Here is a 24,340-nt window from a genome sequence, read left to right as displayed (position 1 = left end):
TCTCTCTCTCTCTCTCTCTCTCTCTCTCTCTCTCTCTCCCTTCCCTTCCCTTCCCTTTCCTTTCTTTCTTTGGCCTTGACCACTATCTTGATTTACTGCACTGGGAAGAATAAATTTTGATTTTTTTTCCTCTCTTTATTTCTTGTTCCTCCTTCTTAGGGAGTCTGCGTCATTGAGAAATGTTTAACCTCATGGCCTTGTGCTAGGGCTGGAAATTTGCCTAAGGGAACTGGAAGCTGGCAGTGTTTTTACTTAAATTCCCCCTTAAGGGGTGGGGATTTTTAGCAGAATCAGCCAAAACAGCTAGATGCCGGGAAATTTTGTAGTAGCAAGGTTGTTGCCATTAGGCTACTGAAAATATTTGAAAACTTTTCTAGAGATAACTGTAGGCATTTTGTATTCCCTCTTTAGGAACAAAACGTAACTGTAGCTTCTGCCAGGTATGAAGACAAACCCAGGCAGAGGGCTGGCCACGGTGGTGCATGCCCACTGGGGAAGCTGAGGCAGGCAGATCTCTGGGAGCTGGAGACTAGCTTAGTCTTCGTAGAAAGTTCTAGGACAGCCAGAGCTACATATTGAAACCTTGGTATAGAAACTTAGATTTTCTAGAAAGGACACTGGGAAGAGACAGGAGCAGCAAAGCTAGTCAGGGACAAGAAAAGGCAGGACACACATGTGCATGTGTACATGAGAAAAACACATATGTATACGTGAAAGGCTTTGTCTCTGTGCGGATCTGATATAAATCACAAATTAGTAGAAAGGTAAGTGTTAGTGTTTTGGCTGTGTGTATTATTAAAAGTAGATTGAAAGCTGGGCGGTGGTGGCGCACGCCTTTAATCCCAGCACTTGGGAGGCAGAGGCAGGTGGATTTCTGAGTTTGAGAGTTCAAAGCTAGCCTGGTCTACAGAGTGAGTTCCAGGACAGCCAGGGCTACACAGAGAATCCCTGTCTCCAAAAACAAAAAAAAAAAAAAGTAGATTGACTGGCATGAGAGGGATGTCACCAGAGTGAGTTGTCACTAACTCGGTAACTAGGGAGAGTAGCCACAGACTGAGGCTCTGGTCTGGGGGAAGACTGACTTTTTCTCAACTTTGGAATTAAAGTAAGAGTAGATCATGACAGGGATTTTTTTTTTTAAAGCACATCTCTCAGACTCTTACTAGTGTTTTGTATTTTCAAAAGCACTTCACTGACATAAAGAAGATATTTGCTCACGAGGGCTATTGTGAATTAGCTTTGATGCCTAGAAAATGAACTGTCTTGTGAATAGGGAAGATGCATACATATAACTTTATATTTGTTTTGTGTCACAGATGAAAAATCATACAGACATTTGTCAAATGCTGTCATAAGCTGAGCAGGCACTGGGCCCTGAAAGAAAGGAACTGTGTAATTAATTTGCAGTGACTTTTTGACATTGCAGAAAATTTCAGGTAATTACATTGTGCTTAGTACAGGTTATCTTGACACCTTGAAGGATGTTTGAACTCACCTTCCAGTTTTCTACTTATACTGTTTTCTCCTGTTAGTGGGAGAAATGGATGACTGAGGGCTGATGTGATACTCACAGTGATCAGGTTTCTTCTAGTTAGCGAGAACTTAACAACTCTTGATTCTGTCTTTATCTCTACTTATATCTGCTCAACCCTTCTTAGGAATCCCGGCCTCGCTGTACCTCAGGGGTCTCTCAGATTCCTAAGGCGTGGTTCTCAAACTCAAGAAATAAACTTAGGCTTGTTGGGTATACAGGAGCCACTAACTAACTAACTAACTAACTAACTAACTAACTAACTAACTAACTGCCTACAAGAGCCTTAGAAAAGATGAATGAGGGAATGAGATCTGGAAATTTTGAGGTTAGATTGGAGCTAGACCAGAGAATAAGCCACATTTGATAGATAAGAGTCAGATGAAGGAAAACAAACTGAGTGGTGTTAGGATGGGAAGGGAGTCCAAAGCAAGTGTCTGGGAAGCAATAGTCAAGGTGTGTACCTGGGAGTAACATTCCCTTGATTGGAATAGGAGGTGTAGGGTAGTTGGGAAATTGGGTTGAATATGTAATTAGTGAGGAGCCTGATACAAAATTAGAATTTGGCCTTGGCCAGATAAGTCTTTTAAGCTCTTGAGTAGTTACTACTTTTATTAATTTTCAGTTGTGATCTGTATTAAAATGGTTGCAGAGCTTCAGCAGTCATAGACAATGCAGTACTGAGTGTGCTTAGTAAACCAGCATCACTTCAAAGGTTTTGTTTTTGTTTTTTTTTTTTAATAAGGGAAAGGTTGAGTTAGTGCATAGTTTTGGCAGCTGAAAGTCCAGAATCAGGAGGCCCATCAGTTTGGCCTTTGGTGAAGCCCCTTTGGCTATATGACATCATGGTGGCATGTGGGAGCATATGCAGAAGGGAGAGATCACATGATGAAACAGGAAGCCACAGTAATTACCTCCTAAGTGCTAAGCTTGTGAAAGTTGATGCAAAGGTCACAGATACATAAACTACTTTTTGAAAAAAAATTCAGGGAGGGACATTATTTTAAATAAATCATAACAATAAACATGAAAGTTACGTGTGGCATATGTGGAAGATTCTTAAGGAAGTGACACATTGATTTTGGAAGGAGGTGGTCTTCAATGTGCTTCATGGTGCTGGTGCCATGAAAAACTACCCATTGCAGTCCTAGCATACCAGGGCTCATGATGGCTCCCAGGGATACAGTAGGGTACCGGCCTGACATGGTGTGTGTTTGTGCATAATTGTAGTTTATCAATGAAGGCAAGTTAGTGAATGTAGCAGAAAAGGGTCTATGGTAAGCTATTCAAATGACTGTGGGAAAACAGGACAGGAACACGCAAACAAGTTAGGAAATATTCTGAGAAGGCTTTGAGGGGTGGAGGTCCAGATCTTTAACCTGTGACCTGAGGGATTTCTAATCAAGGAGATATGGAGAGTGATGATTTGGAGAAAAGTTAAAGAGCTTATTTGAGGACCTGTTACAACGGGAAATAGAACAGCACAGTATATCAGATACAAGTGAAGCTTCCAAAGTATAGGCCAACACCTTGTCCTGACCACTTCCTGGTTGTCCCACATGCTTCTACCTGCCTCATTTTCCCCATCTAAAAGCAGGCACGACAATGGTCACTTTAAAGATTAGGGATAAGTAACTGAGGATGTGTGTCTTCAGACTGGTGTTTGGCAAACAGCAAGTGTTCAGTATACTTTAGTTTTTACTGCTAGGGCAGTAGTAACTGCAAGTAAAAAGTGTGAGAAGATAGTCTGAGACCAGGGCTTAGTGATACAAGAGGCATTTAAGATGATTGAGAAGTCGATACAGGATTTTCATTTTAGAGTGCTCTGGTTTCAGGGTGGAGGCTAGACTGAAAGGCTAAAAAAAAAAAAAAAAAAAAAAAAAAAAGCAACAGGGAGAGCAGAGAGATGAATGCAGAGTCCGTATGAGACATGGTCATTCAAACACACTCAGTGTGTGCAGGTGTGCTTCTAAAGTGTCTGTGAATGGGTATGTGCTCATGAGTGCAGATGCCATTGGAGGCCAGAGGCGTGGGATCCCCCTGGAGCTAGAGTTACAGGTGGTTGCAGGCTGCCTGAAGTGGGTGCTGGGAACCAAACGCCGGGTCCTTTGGAAGAGCAGTATGCATTCTTAACTGCTGAGCCGTCTCTCCAGCCCTTCGGTGCTTATGTTCTGTCGATGACAACAATGAACAAAGATAAAATATTAGTAAGTGCTGGAAGAAAAATAAAGCATCGGTAGGGAATAGATGGAACACATCTGTGGGTGATTTAGAAGGACCATCAAGGAAAGAAGGCCCTTTTGAGAAGAAACGGAAATGAAGGGGAGGGAATCCTCCATGGTGTGAGCATGCTTAGCATTGCCAAGGACTAGAGAAGATTGTACATGTGAATGAGAACATGCGTGATACAAGCTGGGATCGCCCATCCTGCTCACCTGGAGTTGGCATGATTGGTGGCTGGCTCAAAGTGGGGGTTCTATGAATGCCTGTTGAACAGACAGACCAGTTAGTGACTGGATCAACAGATGAGTCATGCTCTCTAACAAGCCTGGAATCTGGGAAGGAGAGAGAAGCAAGGAAGGCTGGGAGACGTTGTGGGTAAACTCTGGCTATGAGAGCTCAAGAGGTCGGACACTGGAGTTCAGCTGGTGGACCTCCAGCCAGCTGTGCACCCCCTGCGTGTGCAGCCATGCCAGGTTCCTAACTTGTGTGCCTCGGTTTCTTTTTCAGTAATACCTACCCTCCATAGGGGCCGGCATGGCTTCTGAACTAAAGCATAGCTGACAATTTGGGCTGGAGTTTTGTTTGTTTGATGTGTGGTGGGGAGGTGTTGTCCTACCTGCTGTGTGCCCTCTGGCTGTAACAAGTAAAAATACCCTCAGATATTCATCTATCCCCTCAGGGACAAAATTGCCCAGAATTGAGAACCATGTGAAGAGCATGGATGCCGGTGGTATAAGGCATGCACAGCAACAACTGGCTTGTGTTGGGTGGGGGCGGGGTGGGGTGGGGCAGGGTGGGATGGAGTGGGGTTGTGGTGCTGTCTTTTTACCAACAGCAATCTACTGTCTTACATTAACTAAATAACTAAATATATCTATGTACACATATATGTTTGTGTGTGCATGTATGCATATAGCCGTGTGTGCATAGCCCTAGATTCTGTTGTCAGTATTGCTACAGTTAAATAAGGAGGGATGGAGGGAGGAAGGTTGTTGGTGGCGTGATCAGATGGGCATATTTGTGCTCACTGATACTCTCAACTGGAAGTGGGTTTTGTTTTTGTTTTTTACTTAAATTTGTTTCTTTGTTTGGAGGATAGAGTCTTATGGGCTTACTATACCTCACTCAGGCAGGTCTTAAAGTCCTAAGCTTAAGAGATCCTTCAGCCAAGTAGTAGGACTGTAGGTGTAGGTGCTACTAGAGGTTTCTTTAAGGTGGAAGAGTATTAGTAATGGGTTCTTCCCATAGGAACTGTGGTTTGGGGCCACTTCTTATAAGATTGCAGTGACTTCTGGGTAAACTAGCTTTTAGCCATCATGTGTACTAGTCAGAACTCTCCAACTTTAATAAGCGCTCATTAGAGAATAAAGTGGTAGTATATTCAACAATACGCAATGGTCATTGTAAAGAACAGTCTTTTACTGTGAGTCGCTGTGTTTGCTGGCAGCTAGTGCATTGAACTGCCGTGGGTCTTTATTCTGCCTAAGCTATGAAGACAGGGGCCAGGTTGTTGGTTTCAGAGACATTCCATATAAAACAACAGTTGACAAATACAACAATCACAATAGGGTAATTAAACAGTTTGAAGTCATCCTCTTTTCTCTAGTTGGGATATTGTTACTTTAAAAAAAATTTGTTTAAGAAATTTTTATTTGGCCAGGCGGTAGTGGCGCACACCTTTAATCCCAGCACTTGGGAGGCAGAGGCAGGTGGATTTCTGAGTTTGAGGCCAGCCTGGTCTACAGAGTGAGTTCCAGGACAGCGAGGACTACGCAGAGAAACCCTGTCTCGAAAAACCAAAAATAAAATTAAAAAAAAAAGAGAGAAAGAAATTTTTATTTACTTATTTATATGAGATAGTGTTGTACTATAAAGCCTTGGTTGGATTAAAAATATGCTGGGATTGAAGGCATATGCCCAATTCCTGGCCCAAGACATCTTTAATAGGTGCTATATAGTAAGTAGATTATGGAGAGACCTGCCTTTAATCCTAGATGGAGACCAGTCAGGACTGTGTGGTGAGATCCGGGAAGAAAGCTCCAGACAAACAAACAAACAAAGCCCCAGAATCTAAGCATAGAGGCTAGAGAGGCAGCTCAGTAGTAAGAGCGCTTACTGCTCTGTTCTTGCAGAGGACACACAACCTTGGCTCCCAGAACATGCACGGGGGATGGGGGTGTGTTTACAACCCACAACTCCAGTTCTGGGGATACGGTGCCCTCTTTTGGCCTCTTTAGGCACCTACACATATATCCAGATACCCATGTACAGGCATATGCATACACATAATTTTAAAATATATTTGCATAATTTCACATAGGTACTTAAATCTGAAATTTTATTCTTCTTAAAAGTTGCTGATATATTAAAATAGACTTAGGTATCTGCAGTGCTGACTTTAGCCCCAGTCCATAGTTCAGTCTCCTGGAAATGAGATCATTTCTCATTGAGATCTGTTGAGCATTCTCAGGACTGGAGATGAGTGCCGGGCCATGGGTCCCTCCTTAGGAACATAGCATCTGTAGAAACTGGTCCTTTCACTTTGAGATGCTTTTCTTTGTGTCCCTCGTCAAGTCAGCACCCACCTTCTCCTGTGTTGTGACTGAGTACGGTGATTTTAAACCAGTGAATCAACAGGATCCACAGATGTCTATTTGGTGTCTATAAAAGCCATAGCTGCAGCATGTACTCTTGACTGACTTATTGAGTAGGAACAAAAGGGACAGCAAAGATGGGCAGACCTCCTTCCTCCATAGTGACACCCCGTTATTTTATACTTGATCTTAGCTAAAAAGGCTCATAAGCTATTTCCGTCTTTATTTTAAGAAGCCATATTGGAGCTGTAGTCTGTGTGGCTCGGTGGTTAAGAGGCCTACCTGTTCTTTCAGAGGATCAGTGTTCAGTTCCTAACACCCACAAGGCAACTCAGACCTGTCTGTAACTCCAGTTCCAGGGGATCTGACACCTTTTTTTTTGGGGGGGGGGCTTCCCTGGATACCAAGCACACACATGTACACAGATGTACATACAGGCAAAATACCCATATACATAAAATAATAAAGTGGATTAAGTAAATGTGCAGTCTTTTGTGGAGTTTCAGCATTCCTTTGCCTTGCATAGGCGTGCTCTTATCTTAAAACCGTGTCAGTAACCTCTTCATATTTTTTTCTCTGGATTCACATATGAAGAAGCATAATCCTTGTTTTTTGTTCCATTGAATTATGTTTTGTTTTATTTGGTTGGCTGGTTGGTTTTTGTTGTTGTTTTCTTTGATTTCTTCTCAGGGGTAGGGAGTAGGGTCTTTCTCTATATATAGTTTTGGCTGTCCTGGAACTCATCATGTGTCTTGGACTGGCCTCAAACTCACAGAAGTCTGCTTGCCTCTGACTCCTGAATGCCAAGTGCTGGGATCAGAGGTGTGCACCACTATGGCCAGCCTATTGAACTGTTCTTAAAGGGGATTGTATTTTGTGTCTTTATCATTTTTCCCTTGATCTCTTTTCTTTCCTCCCTTCCTTTCCCGTTTCTTTCCTCTCCCTCATTCTCCCTCTCCCCTTCCCATCTTGCATTGTGGGATGGGGGATCCACCAGACCAGAGCCTTCCACATGCACGGAGTCAGTTGCTCTCCTACTCTGCTAAATCCTTGACTACGTAGTTCAAGTTGGCCTTGAATTCACTAGGATGCCTCCTGGCCTGCACTTCCTAAATGCTGGGGTTATGGGCACATGCCAGCATCCTGGACAGGTTTTTGTATTGGCATATGTATTTCAATGTAGTGTATTCTACGATTGGACTTGATGGGTTGAGGGAAATCTTTTTAAGTTCAGAAGATGCTATTTTGAGATTATTTATTGTATTTGGGGGTGGGACAGGGTCTCATACAGCATTTTTTTTTAAGCAAAAATTTTAAAAATACAAGAAAAGAGAGACTTTTTTAGCTGCCATGCCTCTACTCCCAGAATATAGGAGGCTGAGGCAGGAAAGTCACTTCAAGTTCAGGGCCAACCTGGGCTATGTAATGAGATTCTGCCTCAAAGTGGGGAAAATGTAAAGACATGGTTTCTGTAGCTTGTGGCATCCAGGTATGCACAAGAGCACATCCCCCTGTCTTTGCCAGGTGGGTATTATATAGTCTTGTAAATTTTTGGCTTGTCTAATGGATGCTAAATCATAACTCATTGTTACTTTATTACCCTCCATTCAGGAACTCAGGTAGATCTTAACAAGAATAAACTTTTAAGAAGACTCAGCCTCTTTGGGCAGTAGTCATTTCTCTTTAAAGTGCCAGAGAGACATAATACCTTACTTCCTTTCCTTCTGCAGTGATAAAATACTCTGACAAAAGCAATGTGAAATAGACAGGCAGTGGTGTTGCATGCTTTTTACTCCCAGCACTCAGGAGGCAGAGGCAGGTGGATCTCAGTGAATCGAGGCCAGCCTGGTCTACTGAGTGAGTTCCAGGACATTCAGGGCTACACAGAGAAACCCTGTCTCAAATCATCAACAACAACAAAACAAACAAAACAATAACAAAAGGGGGAGGGGGCAGTGTAAGGTAGAAAGGACTTGTCTTGTTTCAGCCCACAGTTCAAAGGTACAGCCTGTCATGGTGAAGAAGTCACAAGAGCGGGAGCCTGAGGCAGCTGACCACATTGCATTCATAGTCAAGAAGCAGAGAACGATGGGTTCTTATGCTCACCCCACTTTGTTCTTCGTGTACAGCCCAGAATGATGCCACTCAGCGTGGCCAGGTCTTCTCACCTCAGCTAATCTAATTGAAGTAAAGCAGGAGTTCTCTTGGAGAGATGATGATGAAGGAGATGAGTGTAACGCATACAGAATTGAATATGGTTTGGACATAGTCCACCACAGTCTAGGCCTAATTTGCACTGGAGGCTGATTTAAATTTGGTCTCTTTCCATTTCCCTTTGTGATCTGGCACTGATGGGGAGTACTGTTACTAGTGAGAGGTCTGTTGTCAGTGATTTATGCTGGTTCAAAGACATTGGATTGGAGGATATGGGTTAGATGATGTGGGGATCTGGTCATACCCTTTGGAAGGAGCCTCATTTTGTTTTGTAACACAGTGAAATACTATGCCTCTCTCTCAGAGCTTAGCATTCACTTGTAGATGAAGACAATCATTTGCTGCAAAATAAGAGGAAATTTTATGTAAATAGTACAGCGATTGAAATTGTCACTGTTTTGAGATGAACAAGGACAGTTTGGTGGAATAGATAGATTTTGAGCCAGGGTTTTGTTTGATGTGTATGTATGTTTTGTTTTTTATTTTATTATTTAAATTTTTTTATGTGTATGGATGTTTGCCTGCATGTATATATGTGTACCACCTGTGTGTCTAGTGCTTGAAGAAGCCGGAAAGGGGTATTGGATCTTTTGGGACTGGAATTAAAGACAATTGTGAACCACCAAAAGGGTTCTGGAACTTGAAGCTGGGTCTTCTGGAATAACAGCCAGTGTTCTTAACCACTGAGCCCTCTCTCCAGACCCTGAAGCAGATTTTTCAGAAGGCAGACCAGGTACATGACCAGGTAGCAGGGCCAAGTTTCCTAAGAGATGACATCATCACAGACTTTACTCTAGTCATGGTTCACTCAGAATCTAAGTCTCACTGTGTAGCTAGGTTCAGATGATCCTGATGAGCCTCCGGGTAGCTGAAGTTATAGAAGAACTATCTATAGCCAATGTGTGCTTCAAATATGATTGGACTCTTAAGAGTGTTACCTCTGTCCTCTGCCCCACTCAGCATAGAGAATGTTGGGATTTGTAGAAGTACTAAATCCAGAGTTTATATTTAAATAAATTCTGAATTCAAAGAATAAATTTTAGGTTTTCTGTCATCAAAAGAGGTAAATTTAAACTGTTTGCATCATTTACCTAGCTTTATTCATCTGAAAATTTGCTGCTTCCTAATGGAAAGGTGATGTATTGCAGTGCCCAGAACCAGCCCTGGCCTGAGTTCCGAGCATATGAGCATTCATCTCTACATCATCTGAGAACTTGAGCTTGAACGTCACAATTTATATTTAAAATAGTGAAATGGGGGGCTGGAGAGATGGCTCAGTGGTTAAGAGCACTGACTGCTCTTCCAGAGGTCCTGAGTTCAAATCCCAGCAACCACATGGTGGCTCACAACCATCTGTAATGAGACCTGATGCCCTCTTCTGGTGTGTCTGAAGACAGCTACAGTGTACTCATAAATAAAATAAATAAATAAATCTTTAAAATAGTGAAATGACTAAATTTCATATAGATGTACTAGTTATAGTTTTGCTTTATCACTGTAAGTATGAGTGTATGCATAATTGTGTGTGTGGGTTCACATGTGTATGCATGTATGTGTACATGTACATATAGAAATCAGAGGTTGACGCTGGGTGTCTTCCTCATTAGTCTTCACTTTGTTTTACTGAGGCCAGAGATTGCCAGTTTGTCTAGTCTAGTTAGCTTGCTCTGGGGACTGCCTTGTCTCTGTCTCCTGGGGACTGGGATCTCTAGTGAGCCATCATGACCACCCAGCATATACATAGATGTTTAGAATCCAGTCTGTGGTCTTCACATTTGAATGGCAAAGCACTTTACACACTGGCCTATCTCTTCAAACTTCGTTTTGTTTTAAATCCTGGAAAATGTTGTTACTTTTTTTTAAATTAAGCAGTACTTTTTTTTAAAGATAAACTTATTCTATTTTGTTTTGTCTGCATGTATGTATGTGCACCATGTTTATCCTGGTGTCTGAGATGTCAGAGTAATGCATCAGAGGCCCTGGAACTCGGGTTATGGAAGATTGTAAGCCACTCTGCATACTGAAAATAAAACCTGGGTCTTCTGCAAGAGCAACAAATGCTCTTAACAGCTGAGTATATCTCTAGCCCCCCATAGGGCAGTCTTAGTAGTACTCACTTGGCTACCATGCCCAAGAACCTGGGGTTGGTTCCCAGAACCCATTGAAATACTGTGTATGTATCAGAATCTCAAGTAAGCATGTTTGATAGACATTCTACTTTTTAAAAACAATGTAACAAGGGGATGGAGAGATGGCTCAGCAGTTAAGAGCACTGACTGCTCCTCCAAGGACCTGGGTTCAATTCCCAGCACCCATATGACAGCTCACAACTGTCTGTAACTCCAAGATCTGACATCCTTACAGACATACATGTAGGCAAAACACCAATGCACATAAAATAAAAATAAATTACTTAATTAAAAAAATGATGAAGGATTTGGAGTTGGAGCAGACCCATGTGTTTGAGGGAGCTCAGCTGCCTTACTACACTATGATAAAACTTTCCATGTCTACACTAAAGATGGCAGCTAGTTAAACATCTCTCCTTTGGCCTGTCCTTGTGTAGTATGTGAACTAGAGAGCTGAAGGCTGTAAAAACAGCATGGAACCCTGGTGAGTGTGTGTGGCTTCTGGCTTCTAAAGAATTCTATGGATTTGCAGAAAAGTTGTTCCAGTGCCCTTGCAGAGGTAAGGTGAAGGAAGAGGGATGTGATGGAGGAACCCTGGCAGCTTTGGAAAGAAGTGAAGGATCATAGAGTGTGGGAAAGAGCAGGTGCAGTGTTGTCTGACACCACCTGCCAGTTCCCTTCAGAATCTGTATTGTTTTATTTTGTTGACAGTTAATAACGTGGAGAAATTGGCTGTTGGCAGCTCATTGCCAGATCGAGTAGTAGTACGTTTGGAAGCAATGCAGCTGTTATACTGAGGCACAAATAGCAGGATGTTCAGGATGTTCAGCCTTGGTAGCTGGACTCTCCGGGAGGAGAGAACCTGCTCTCATGCTTGTACACACCTTTAGTCCAGCACTCAGAAGGCAGAGGCAGCCAGATCTCTGTGAGCTCGAAGCCACAGGGCAGGCATGGCTACACACAGAAACCCTGTCTTGAAAACCAAGACCAAAAATAAAAGATTTCTTTAGGTTCTTGCTTACACACAGCACAGCCATCAATCTTTTAACCAGGATGGGGCAAATATTCTGAATTTCATTAGCTATTGGCTTCCATGATGGGTCGGGGGTGAGGGCAGTAGAACACAGTGGTAAGTGGTTCTCCTTGGTGGTGCTAGGTGAGGGAAAATATCCACAGAAGAATGACCATGCAAAGGAAATTGAAAGCCACCAGTACGAGGAGGAACTGAAAAGTGTGATATTCTTTCTGTTTGTTTGTAGACTTTCACCTTATTAGAGGATAAAAAATTAGACCCTGAGGTGGTTGGAGAGCTAGGCATTTAATAGCACCAGAGTCTTGCCTGTCCTGGACTCACAGAGATCTAACCTCCTCTTGCTGCCTCTGCCTCTCTGCCTCTCTGCCCCTCTGCCTCTCTGCCTCTCTGCCCCTCTGCCCCTCTGCCTCTCTGCCCCTTTGCCCCTCTGCCCCTCTGCCCCTCTGCCTCTCTGCCTCTGCCTCTTTGTGCTGTGATTAAAGGTGTGTACCACCATGCCCAGTGAATTTTGGCTTCTTTAAAAAGCACAAAAATATAAAAAGTATAGTTTCACTTAGATTCCAGGCGTGAGGCTGTCAGGCTCCTTTGTAGCAGCTGACTGTGATTTGCCTTGTACTCTAGCAGAGGCATGGTTTTGCCAGCTGCAGATAGTTTCTGCAATTGTGTAACATTTGGAATTCTGGGAACTTTTCAGAGGGTCTATAAATGCTAGGTCTCTGAGAGGCAAGATTGATGGTTGTTGCTTGTTCAGCAGGTTGGTTGTGGTTTGCTAGTAGTTATACTCAAAGAAGAAACAAAAAGAAAAAAATTAGATTCAAGGATCTTCCCCCCCCCTTCTCTTCTCTAGTGGTAGGGGTTGGCCCCTAGGGGTGGGGTGGGGTAAGAGGAGAGGGGGAGATAAAGGGTGGGAAAAAGAAGAACCTACAAAGCAGCTAAGCCTGGCTACATGCTGCTCTTGCAGACTCAAGTTTGGTTCCCAGCACCCACATGGCAGCTTACAACCATCTATAACTCCAGTTCCAGGAGACCAAACACACTCTTCTGGCCTCTGTGGGCACCAGGCATGTATGTAGTGCACATACATATATGAGGCAAAACATTCATGTGCATAAAATTAAAATAAATCTTTTTTAAAAAAATGGATGTTGAACTTGAACACTTGTGCAGATTTCCTCTGCTTCCTAAATTTTCTGTATTGTAGCTTATGAAACACATGGTTGATTTCAACTCAAAAGAGGAAGTTATAATGGAAAATTTAAGTAGAATCAGTTTGGCCTATAATCCGTTTTCTATTGCCATAGCATAACACCCGAATCTGGGTAATTCGCAAAGAACAGAGGTTCTTATAGCTTATAACTCTAGATACCCAGGAGCATGGTGCTGACTTCTGTTTGGCCCTGGTAAGGATGTTGCAGCTACATTACAACATGGATCACTGTGGATCATTGTGTGTGAGAGAGAAAGACACCGTGACAAGACGGGGAAGCAGAGAAACTTAGGTGTGTTTTGTTCTTGCAGGAACTAGCCAGAGTCCCATGAAAGCTGCATCAATCCCCTGTGAAGGCAGCACCCCCAACAATCTACCTACCTTCTACTAGGCCCCACGTCTTAGAGCAGTGGTTCTCAACCTTCCTAACACAGCCACCCTTAAATACAGTTTTCAAAGGGTTCTTCAAAGCCATGCATGGTGATGCACACCTGAGTCCTAGCACTGGGAGGCTGAGGCAGAAGACTGCAAATTTTTTATTTGTTTCTTGAGACAAGGTCTCTCTACAAAGCCCTGGTTGTCCTAGAACTCTTCTATGTGGATCAGACTGGCATCAAAGACACACAGATCTGCCCCTGCCTCTGTCTCTCTGCCCTTCTGCCCCTCTACCCCTCTGCTCCTCTGCCCCTCTGCCCCTCTGCCCCTCTGCCCCTCTGCCCCTCTGCCCCTCTGCCCCTCTGCCCCTCTTCCCCTGCCTCCTAAGTGCTACAATTAAAGATGTGAGACCTACCTCCTGGCTAAAGAGTGCAATTTTGAAGTCGACCTGGGCTGCATAGTAAACCCAGTCCCACAAAACCAAAGTGTTCTTGAGTGTGTAACCATCGAGAAGCAGAAGTCTTTTTAATTGTCATTTGCTTAAGAAACCTTAAATGCTGTGCTGAGTTTCTTTCTGCAGTCATGCTTATTCGATGGCAGCTAGATGTGCTCCTCTCATCCTGACTTTGCTCTCAGAAATCTCCGTGTGCAGGAAACAGTCTGTGCTGTGGCAACACTGCCCCACAGGCCTGTGCTCAGAAGGCTTGCCAGTGCCCCGTGTGCCTCTAACGTGACTCACTGTTAGTCAGAGAAGCAGAACAAGAAATCCCAAGAGATAGTGACCAGCTCCCTATTTTGGGTGATGTTTTTTCTTTAATGTATTAGGTCATCTGATGTAGAAAGATGTTAACAGTTAGAAAACTCTGAAAGAATGTTAAGTTCCAGGCATGATGTCTTTATGAGCACTATTGTGAATTCACCAAGATATTGAGTGATGTCAGCTCCTCTTCATGCCTTCTTCTTTCCCTGTTTTCCACCCTATGAACATTTTTGTCTGTGCTGTAGGAGACCATGAGCTGTCGTAAAGGTAAAATGTCAAAAGTTAAATGAAAGGAACAGTTGTTGAATATTTTTAGTACTATTAATATAGATTATTGGCCAATTACCTCATTTAATTTACTCTACAACTGTATAAATGTGGTGATGTTCCAGTTTCCAGGTACAAAAATGATTTAGCTAGAGTCAGAACTGAGCAAAGGGCACCTGATTCCAGGTGAAATTCTCAGCCTCTTGGTCACAGTCTTTTGTCCAGCTAAACAAGATATGGTCGTGTAGGTCTCAGACAGCTGAAGAGCAGTGTGCATGTCTCCTCAGTCACTCTGCTGTTCATACGTCTCCTCTCCCCTCCCCACCTACCATATGTATAACTGGGGATGTTTGGTTGGTTGTTTGTTTGGTTGGTTGGTTGGTTGGTTGGTTGGCTTTTTGAGACAGGGTTCTCTGTGTGACCATGCCTGTCCTGGAACTCACTCTGTAGACCAGGCTGGTACTCAGAAATCTGCCTGCCTCTGGTATTTATTGAATAAACATGTATGTGCAGTTAGCTGTGGAGACTAAAAATTACTGACATTTTTGTTTGTAAACTTTTGTATCTAGGGACGAGAGAGATGGCTCAGTGGTTATGAGGTCTGGTTGCTGTTGCAGAAGACCTAGGTTCATGTTCTTACGACCTACATGGCAGCTACAAAAGTTCCTACTCCAGATCCAGGGATTCTCATGCCTGCTTTTGGTGTCTGTTGACACTGCATATATGTACATACATAACTTCAGGCAAAACATTTAAACACATAAATGTAAGTCTTAAAATTCACAACTAAATGCTAAATGTGTAACTTAGTAACGTGTAGCTTAAGGTAGTCGTTGTCAGGTTTATTGTAGGTTTATTGTAGGTTTATTGTGAGTTAAGTTTGCACACGGTCCAACCTGCCTGAACTGATTGTTTCTCAGCCTCCCAAGTGCCTGGATTATAGGCATGTGCTGCCATACCCCGTGTGTGCAGTGCTAGGGAAGGGAACCAGGACTTCATGCATGCTAGACAAGCCAGCTGAGCCACATGGCCAGCCCCCTCTTAGCCTTGTAGATAAGAATAAAAGACATCTTGTGTGTTGTTCTGGAGATTCCCGGCCGTCTGGAGTGCTGTCTTCTCACTGCCTGACTCACTTCTGACCCACTTCTGTCCGTCCTCACCCCCTTCACATCCACACTGCTGAAAATGAAAATGGTTTTTCTGTTTCTCTTTCTTTGTTCTCCATTTCTCAAACGGTTGTTTTCACCCCCTTAACTTTGTGCATTTCTTTTCCTTTGGTTAGTTAGAATGCTCATCTAACCTTGTAACCAGACTCCCCCCCCAAAAAAAAAATTCTATATTTTGAGGGTGTTCTTTATGTTTTTTGTTTTTTGGGGTTTTTTTTGATAGAGGTCTCACTATATAGCACCGAGTGGCCTGAAACTCACTCTGTAGACCAGGCTGGCCTTGAACTCACAGAGATCTGCCGGCTTCTCCCTCTCAAATGCTGGGGCTAAAGGTGTATGCCACCACACCCAGCTTCCTGTCACTCTGGATTCATCTCAGAGGTGTCGTCCTCTTAGTAGAGGCCTGCTCTGAATCCTTCCAGCCACACTGGTGCCTGTTTCTCAGTTCTTAGCAGAGTGCTGTCAGGTTGAGGGAAGGTACTAGTGGGAATAAGTCCACTCTGTCTGTAAGCCTGGTGAACTATCAGGCACACTCAGAGCGGCCTGAGGGGTGTTTTTCTGTCTATGCCCACAGTGCTTGATACTTGGTAGTTAGACAGCAAATATCAAAAGGAGAGTGAGGGATAGAAAGATGACTTAGCAGGTAAGAACACTTGGCCTGCAAACTGGAGGACCTGAAGCCCCAGAGTCCATGTGAAGGTTTAAGGAGAAAACAACGCTCTCCTCTAACCACCACACACACCCTGTGGTGTGTGTGCTGCTTGCCCAAACACATATGCATAAAATAGTAACATAATTAAAATAGTAGTGCATGGGCTAGAGAGATGGCTCAGAGGTTAATAGCACTGTCTGCTCTTCCAGAGGTCCTGAGTTCAATTCTCAGCAACCACACGATGGCTCACAAGCATCTGTAATAGGATCCAATGATGTGTCTGTAGATAGCTACAGTGTAATCACATACATTAAATAAATAATATTTATAAAAATAAATAAGTAGTGTAGTTTGTCCCATGCTATTGTAAGGTTGGGGAGCATTCCTTTTTAGAGATAGGGACACCCTCGTTGTTCTAAGCACCCTTGGGAGATGAAAGTGATGCCTTGAGAGACATAGCAGAGCAATAAGCAGTACAAGCTAAAACTGAAAGCAAGATTCCTGATTCCTACCCAGCATCCTTTTCTCCTGTTTGTTTTGGGGGGCACCCCAAAAATGTGTTTAAAAAGTCAGTGCTTCTTTCATAGAAATCTGAAGACATACACCAAAGGGAAGAAGAGGAAAAATAAAGTTTTTCTATTTCTGCCCAAAATGGGGCCTTCCTTCCTCTGTGCTGTGTGCATATGGGCATGTCTGTGCGTGTATCACATACAGGGTGACGATACCAGCTCACAGGTGCTGAATGACTATAGAGTGGGCACAGTGTCCCACATGTGCTGATATATTGATTACAGTGACCCTAAATGGATTATCTCATCCCTGGTTTATAAGTGATGGAACAGAGACACAAAAGCAGAAGTATCGCCAGGTCTCCTGGTTAACAAGTGATAGACACAGCACTTAAATCAAGGCGCTAGCTCTAGAGCTTGGTTCTTTTTTTTTCTTAGTACTCAAGAAATGTTTTTGTATACAAGTAATGGGCATGTGTTTTATCTAAACATTCTGGGTTTGGTTTTTGTTTTGTTTTATGAGCTTTAAAAAAAGAAAGAAAATTACAATACATTCTGTAAAACAGTCAGTCTGCTTCTAGACAGTTGCTAGGTTAGAAGAAAGGAAAGGAAAAAGTAGATTCATTCAGAGCCTGCATTCCTCTCTCCTCCATCTGATGAGTAACATTGTAGTCTACTTTTTGAGGAAACAAGAAAAAAAAAGGAGTCAGCTTCTATGCAATGGTGATCTTCCCTTTTAGGAATGTAGTTCTGTGGGTTTTGAAAAAGATAACCCAGCCCTGGAATGGCTTGTGGTTTGTTTGTTTGTTTGTTTAATTGCTGAATATTTATCATTTCTATGAATTGGTACATTTATTTTATACCACTCAAAAATCAAAAACATTTGACTTGTTTCTAGTTTGAGAAAATTACTCACATATATATTCATATGTGGCCCTTATGTGGACATACGGTTTTATCTTTCCTGTGTAGGTGCTGGTTTTATGTCAACTTGACACAAGCCAGAATCATGAGAGAGGAAGGAACCACATTTGAGAAAATGCCCCCATAAGATTTGGTTGTAGGGCATTTTCTTTGTTAGTGATTGATGGAGAAGGACCCAGCCCATTGTGGGTGGTAATCCTGGGTTCTATAAGAAGGCAGACTGAACAAGCCAGTAAGCAGCACCGCTCCATGGCCTCTGCATCAGCTCCTGCCTCCAGGTTCTTGCCCTGTGTGACTTCCTGTCCTGACATCCTTCAGGGATGAACTACAATGTGGAAGTGTGGCCAAATGAACCCGTTCCTCCCCAACTTGCTTCTTGGTCACGGTGTTCCATCCCAGTAGTAGAAGCAAATCCTAAGTCACTCAGGAATGGGGTTTCTGGCTTGGATAATAGGAAGTTTAAGTTCATAAGAAACTTGTAAACTGTTTCCAGAGGAACATTTGTGTTCAAGAACCCTGGTTGTTCTCCATCAGCACCAGATTCTTTTGGCTTTTTTTATTCTGATGGCTGAGTAACCCACGGGTTCTCTTGTTAGAAACGGTGTGGCTGAACTAGGAGTTTCTGATGAGAGGATTATCTTTGATCCTCCCTTTCTGATTCACTAATACTTATCAATTTTCATTATGTGGGGGCGGATGAAGAGAGGCTTTGCTAGACCACTTCCCAGCTGGCTCTATGAGTAGGAACTGTGGCAAATACAGTGATACATTAGATTCCTGAACTTCACCTAGTTTCATTCCCCTGGAACAAATTACCCAGCATAGAGGTTTGTATTCCTCTGCAGTGCATGCCTTGCTCAGCTTCCGCATGCCAAGAAACCTTGTATGGAAAGAATATGATGGCATGTCTCTGAACTGCCAGCCTTATTATCTGACCTATTATTATCTCTATTGGTCAGTGGTTCTCAACCTTCCTAATGTTGCAGCCCTTTAATACAGTTCTGCATGCTGTGGTGATCCCCAACCATACAATTATCTTTGTTGCTTCTTCATAACTATAAGTTTGCTACTGTTATGAATAGTAAAATAATATCGGATATGCAGGATATTTGATTTGCAATGCCTGTGAAAGGGTCATTCAACTCCCAAAGGGGTCACAACCCACAAGTTGAGACTGTAAATTCTGAGTGAGTAAAATCAAATGGTAAGGTAAGTTGAGGGTAACAAGACAGGGTGGTAAGTCTCAGATGTCTCAGGCTGCCATTACTGTCTCAATCTCTGGTCTCAGATGTAGCCAGCACTTAAGGTCCTTTATTCTAGTTAGTCATTGTGATGACTATTCTTAGTTGTCAGTTTTACTACATCTGGAATTAACTAAAACCCAAATGGCTGGGCACATGTAAGGGATTTTTTTTCCTTACTTGAATCATTTGAAGTAGGAAGACCCACTTTTAATCTGGATCTTTGAGGTGGAAAGATACACTTTTAAACCAGATCTTCAGAGACGGGAAGATGTACCTTTAATCTGAGTCTCACACCTAGTGGCAGCCTGTATACAGGGCGTGGAGGAAGGAAGCTTGCTCTTCTTGCCTGCTTGCCCCTCTTCATTAGATCTTCATAAGAGTGATTACTAAGAACCACATGACAGTCAGTACTAGGCTGTCTTGAAATCTCCTCTGTCAGTGCGTTAATCTAAAACTCTTCCATTTAGCCTCAGGCAGATTTTCTGTGGAGAAGGCAGAAAGCTGCCACATTATTTGCCAAAATATTACAAGAATAGCTGCTAGGCCACTATATTGTTTCCCTCTGAAACTGAGCTGGGCCCCCACAGTTCAAATCACTCTCAATACTGTGTTCCAAGACCCCGATAGGAAAGCTCATTGAGTCCCACTTAAAGTGTCCAATGCTTTCCTAGTCGAAGCCCTAAAGTCTTCCATATGCTTCATCAAACAACATGGGCAGGCCTGTCATAGCAATACCTTGGGGGCTTGTTTACAGTTTCAGGACTTAGTCTGTTATCATCATCGTCGTAGGGAGCATGGTGGCAGGCAGGCAGGTGTAATGTTGGAGAAGTAGCTGAGAGCTGCATCCTGATCCACAGGCAGAGAGCGAGCCTGGTCCTAGCATAGGCTTTTGAAACCTCAAAGCCTATCCCTACCGACACACTTCTTTGAGAATGGCCATAGCTCTTAATCCTTCTAAGCCTTTCAAATAGCGCCACTCCCTGATGACTAAGCATTAGATGTCTGATTGTATTGGGACCATTCTTATTCAAACCATCAGTAATGGTTGTATACACCTGTGATCCCTGTACTGGGGGCTAAGGATGGCGGGAATGTTAGGGCAGCCAGGGAGTGCTTTTTTAAAAGGGAAGGCCAGCCTTTGTTTTCTTTTGAAATGAAAGATAAAATGTATAATAAGCTATATCTTCTTCAACACAGTGCTCACAGTTTGCTAAGAAATATCTCTTCATCATTGAGCACATTTGCCATGTTAACTGTCCATTCATTCATTGAGCACATTCACCATATTAACTGTCCCTTCATTCATTCATTGAGCACATTCACCATATTAACTGTCCCTTCATTCATTCATTGCCCACATTCGATATGTTAACAACTGTTGTTTATGTTTCCCATCTTATCTCATTGCTGGGATATGGCTTTTTTCAAAGCCAGTTTTTCCTGAATTCCTATCCCCAAATTTGATTATCTCTTATCTACAAACATTTTAAACATAATTGTCAAGTAAAATAAAATAGTGCTGTGTTTTAGCTCCTTGTTCTACTTCAGTACAGGCCTTGCACAAGAAGGAAGGGAGGCAGAGGCAAGAAGAGGGAACCTGGTCATGTGATACTGCTTGTCTGGCAGGAGCCTTTTCGTTCTGAGCAGAGAAACCAACTGTTTACTATTTTGGGTGAATGAGGTTGGGTGGTTGCTACGAACGTTTTCTCTGAGGGAGCCCTTGAGTCTTCCAGATCTACACACTGGAATCACCCAGCCCTGTTTTTTGGCATTTGGATAGTGGAGGGAGGTATCGGTGTCGAGTCCCAGTGCTGACAGGAAGAAATGTTTTGCCAGGGACTTACTGATTCTGCCCTTCTGCTGTCAGTGCCTTAATGCTCCGCTCACTAAGGAAACCTGGGATCTCACTGCTCTTGCAAGCCTCTGCACTGCAAAAAATGAAGTGCCCACTTAAAGAGCAATGCTAATCAAAGCCTCAGCAAATAACACATGGCTGCCCTAAGGAGGGCAGGCATGGAGACTGGCTGCTTGCAGTATTGGCCTCTACAGTCTTGTATCTCCAGTCCACTAGAGAAGACCAAGATTTGTCAGTCTGCCTGCAGGATCCTGCCATTCTCATGGATCGTCCTGAAGCCTGGGAAAGACAGCTACTCAGCTGTGTGCCTGACCCCTTTCCACAGTTTGCGGGAAGGTTAGCGAATTTATTGCTTTGATGTTTGCATGCTTCTCCCCCAACTTAATGTTTTGCTGTCATTTATCCCCTACCTGTTTATCTGTTGCCACTCAAGCTTTGACTTTGGATGGCTTATTCTCCCAGAGTTTGCCGAACATTCAACAAATTGATAACTGGACATACATAGTACTGCAGCATGCATCTAAAAACCACATGGGGCAATGATGAGAGTGTTTCTCGTGCCCCCTCCCGCTTAACAACTGGTGAACCCAGGTTGTAGAAGAAGTCATGAAAAAAGCCGTGACTCCACCTCTGTTTGCAGGTCAAGTACAATGTCTTGTCAGTCAGTTACTCTGACTATAAATAGATAGGGAGCAATGGATGGTAGCCTCATTGTCTGCTCCCTTACCTACAACAGCCTTCTTTGCTGTTCTGAAACTGATGACAGATATTCTTTTGGAGTGAAGTAGATACATTTGCATTCTGCAAAAAGTTTTTAATTTGAGAAAAATCTTTTCTCAGGCCTTCTGGGTCATTGGTGGGAGTGGACAGAACCTTCATCAAAATGTTATCAAATTTGGATGGAAAAAGAATGATCAATCTTGTTTCTGAGCTTGGAAATGATCTACAGTCATTAGTTTCTGCCATTAGCTCTGTAAGTGCCAAAAGCATAGATAGTTTTTGAGTTCTAGAGCTCCTGGGTCACTGCTGGCTTCTCACAGGATGACTGGAGTGTGCGGAGTCAGCAATGAATGAATCAGCTGAAGAAGGGATTGGTCTGAAGAAGTGTCCAGTTTGCAGAGAATTTTAAGAGCATATTGAGAGGCAGCTGTTTTTGTTTTTGTTTTTAAATCTATAAGTGTACTGGATCTAAATGAGAAATACCATGGCCCTGCCAGGGAAGATTGCCTAAGACGCAGGGAGACTTCAACCACTGGGCTGCAGCCCTTGACTCTGTGGAATCTAGAGAGCTGCAGTGTTTGGTGTAGAGTGAGAAGCCCTGGGTTCAGGCTCTCACATTAGAAGTCAAAGGGAAGAAGGTTTGCTTTAGTGTGGAACCTGTATAAGTAGGACTGCAGACTTGGTATAAACAGGGTCAGAGCAGTTGAACACGGTCACTCTAAGCCCTAGGCATCCTATAGCTTGTGGAATTCTCTACATCTGTCAGGTGTGTCCAACCTTTTGACTTTGCGACACAACATTGTTACCTGCAAAGTCATAATCAAGACCCATACAGTAGCGGAATTCTGCCCCTCCCCCCCAAAAAAACCCCAAACCTCACCTCATCCATAGATTTTTGACTTTGTGTTGGTCTTTGTGTTGACTTTGTGTTGATCATGTCTTCCCTAACTATTTTTTTTATTAAAGAATCACTTTGTAAGCTCACAAAAGAAGTGGGATATGCTGAATGTCTAAAGATACCCAGTAAAAGTGTTGTATGCTGCTCCTGTGTTTCATTATTACAGATAAGTTCCTAGTAACAGCCATTGTCTTCCCTGGTTTTCTTTAATAGACTTTGGCAAGGATCAGATCTGCCTGACTGCTTTTTTGTTTTTTTTTTTAAGGAGGTGTAAGCAGTCTTCGAGATGACATTTTATAGTCTTATGCACCTTCTGGTACAGCACTGTGTCTGTACTGCCAGCATGGTGGGCACTGGGCAGATGTGGCCATTGTGACCTCAAATGCAGCTGACATCAATGAGAACCTGAATGCTTTGTTTCACTTGATTTTCCTTAGATGTAGATAGCAGATACTGCTGTTGGCTGCTCTCTGCCCTGCCTGCCTGCCTCTACTCCTCTTCACCGGCTTACTATGGCAGCTAGCTTGGCGAGTGCCGGCTGTGTTCCTAATCTTAGAGCACTTCCTACCTCTTGGCCTTGGCTCTTGCTGTTCATCTCTGGTGTATAAAGTGTTTCAAAGGTTCCCAGTACCCACTGCCTCCACGGACATTACAGAATCCTTTGTTCTCTAGTCATTTATCTATCTCTAAGCTTATTTTTTAAGATTTTAAACATTTGCTTATTTTGTGTGTGTGTGTGTGTGTGTGTGTGTGTGTGTGTGTGTGTGTGCACATGCATGCCCAGATACCTCAGTATGTATGTGGAGGACACTTTGGGTCTGTCCATTTCTTCCACTTTGTGGGATCCAAGAATATGGAGTTCAGGTCAACAGAATCTCCATTGATGTGCTGCCTCACAGACCATTGTACACTTATCTGCTCCATTGTATTTGTGAGTTCGTTGAGGTCTTTTGCACTTTTGTGGCGTTTTTTGTTGTTGTTGTTTTGTGGTTTTTTTTTTGTTTTGTTTTTTGGGTTTTTTTTTTATGCATGTGGTAAGTAAGCCCAGCCATTTCTGTCTGGTCCTCCCAAGTGTTCACACCAAAACCTTTTGTACATCACCATCTATTTGTGCACATGTAACAGTTTACAGAGCCTTCTCAGAATTACTGTTTCTGGGCACTTGGGGGCAGTATTAGATCCCAGGGAGATGTGTTTATTCTGAAGGTTACTTCAGAATAAATAGGTTTTTTTTTTTTTTTTCTATACAAGCCATTTATTTGAAATGCCAACTATATGTAGGATAAAGTCAGTGTTACATGCTTATAAGTAGGTTTTTGACTGAGGTTTTTGATTAGTATCCTAGTCCGGTTTTAGTCAGTTTCATATGGATAATTCAGAAGTAATTTGCTTTGGTTTATTGTCAGAGATATTAATAATGATTCTGTGATGATCTTCAGCTACATTCAGAATATGAAGTTGAAACATAAGATGTAACATCTTGTTATATCAGAAACATCAGTCAAGTCACTGGGTGCCATACATTAATACCTTGAAGTTAGACACCTTTATATGGTAGGCAGTTAGTGTCTTAACAGGAGCAAGTTGTCTTGAACTTACTGTTCCTAATTTGATCTTTCCAGTGTGTGTGTGTGTGTGTGTGTGTGACTTGCTCTAGCTTAGTAAATCAGTTTCTGATTTTCTAGTGTTTTCAGTCATAACTCAAGAGTCAAATGAGGTCATATGTGAGGTGTGACATGCATGTGAGCTCTCCGTAAGGCATGACATGAACTTGTGCTACTCCATATGGAGTATAAGAGTCACAGTAAGAGACTGGTTGTAATATTATAACATTAAGTTTTAAATGTTAAAGGCTGCATGCTGTTAAGAATTGGTAAGAGACGTGAAATGTAGTTCTACCCACCTAAGCTGCACACACTGAACTGTGGTTATAACTACAGTAGTCTGCTCAACAAAGCTTGTCTTCTGGTGTTACTGCCTCAGAATGAACTCTGTTAACGGTGTGGTTCATACCCCTTCGTTTAGTCTCAAGTGAGTTT

At 42.8% G+C, this 24,340-nt stretch overlaps 1 protein-coding gene across 3 annotated transcripts in view; it reads left to right on the top strand.

Moving 5' to 3' along the window:
• The window catches only part of Mrtfa (myocardin related transcription factor A), a 175,650-nt gene that overhangs the window by 98,230 nt on the left and 53,080 nt on the right, over positions 1-24,340 (top strand). The window lies entirely within an intron of this gene.

The sequence above is a fragment of the Grammomys surdaster genome, unplaced genomic scaffold (assembly GCF_004785775.1).
Source record: "Grammomys surdaster isolate TR1022 unplaced genomic scaffold, NIH_TR_1.0 125852, whole genome shotgun sequence".
Taxonomy (NCBI): domain Eukaryota; kingdom Metazoa; phylum Chordata; class Mammalia; order Rodentia; family Muridae; genus Grammomys; species Grammomys surdaster.
Note: the sequence above shows the minus strand (reverse complement) of the source record. Positions and strands in the feature narration are given on the sequence as shown.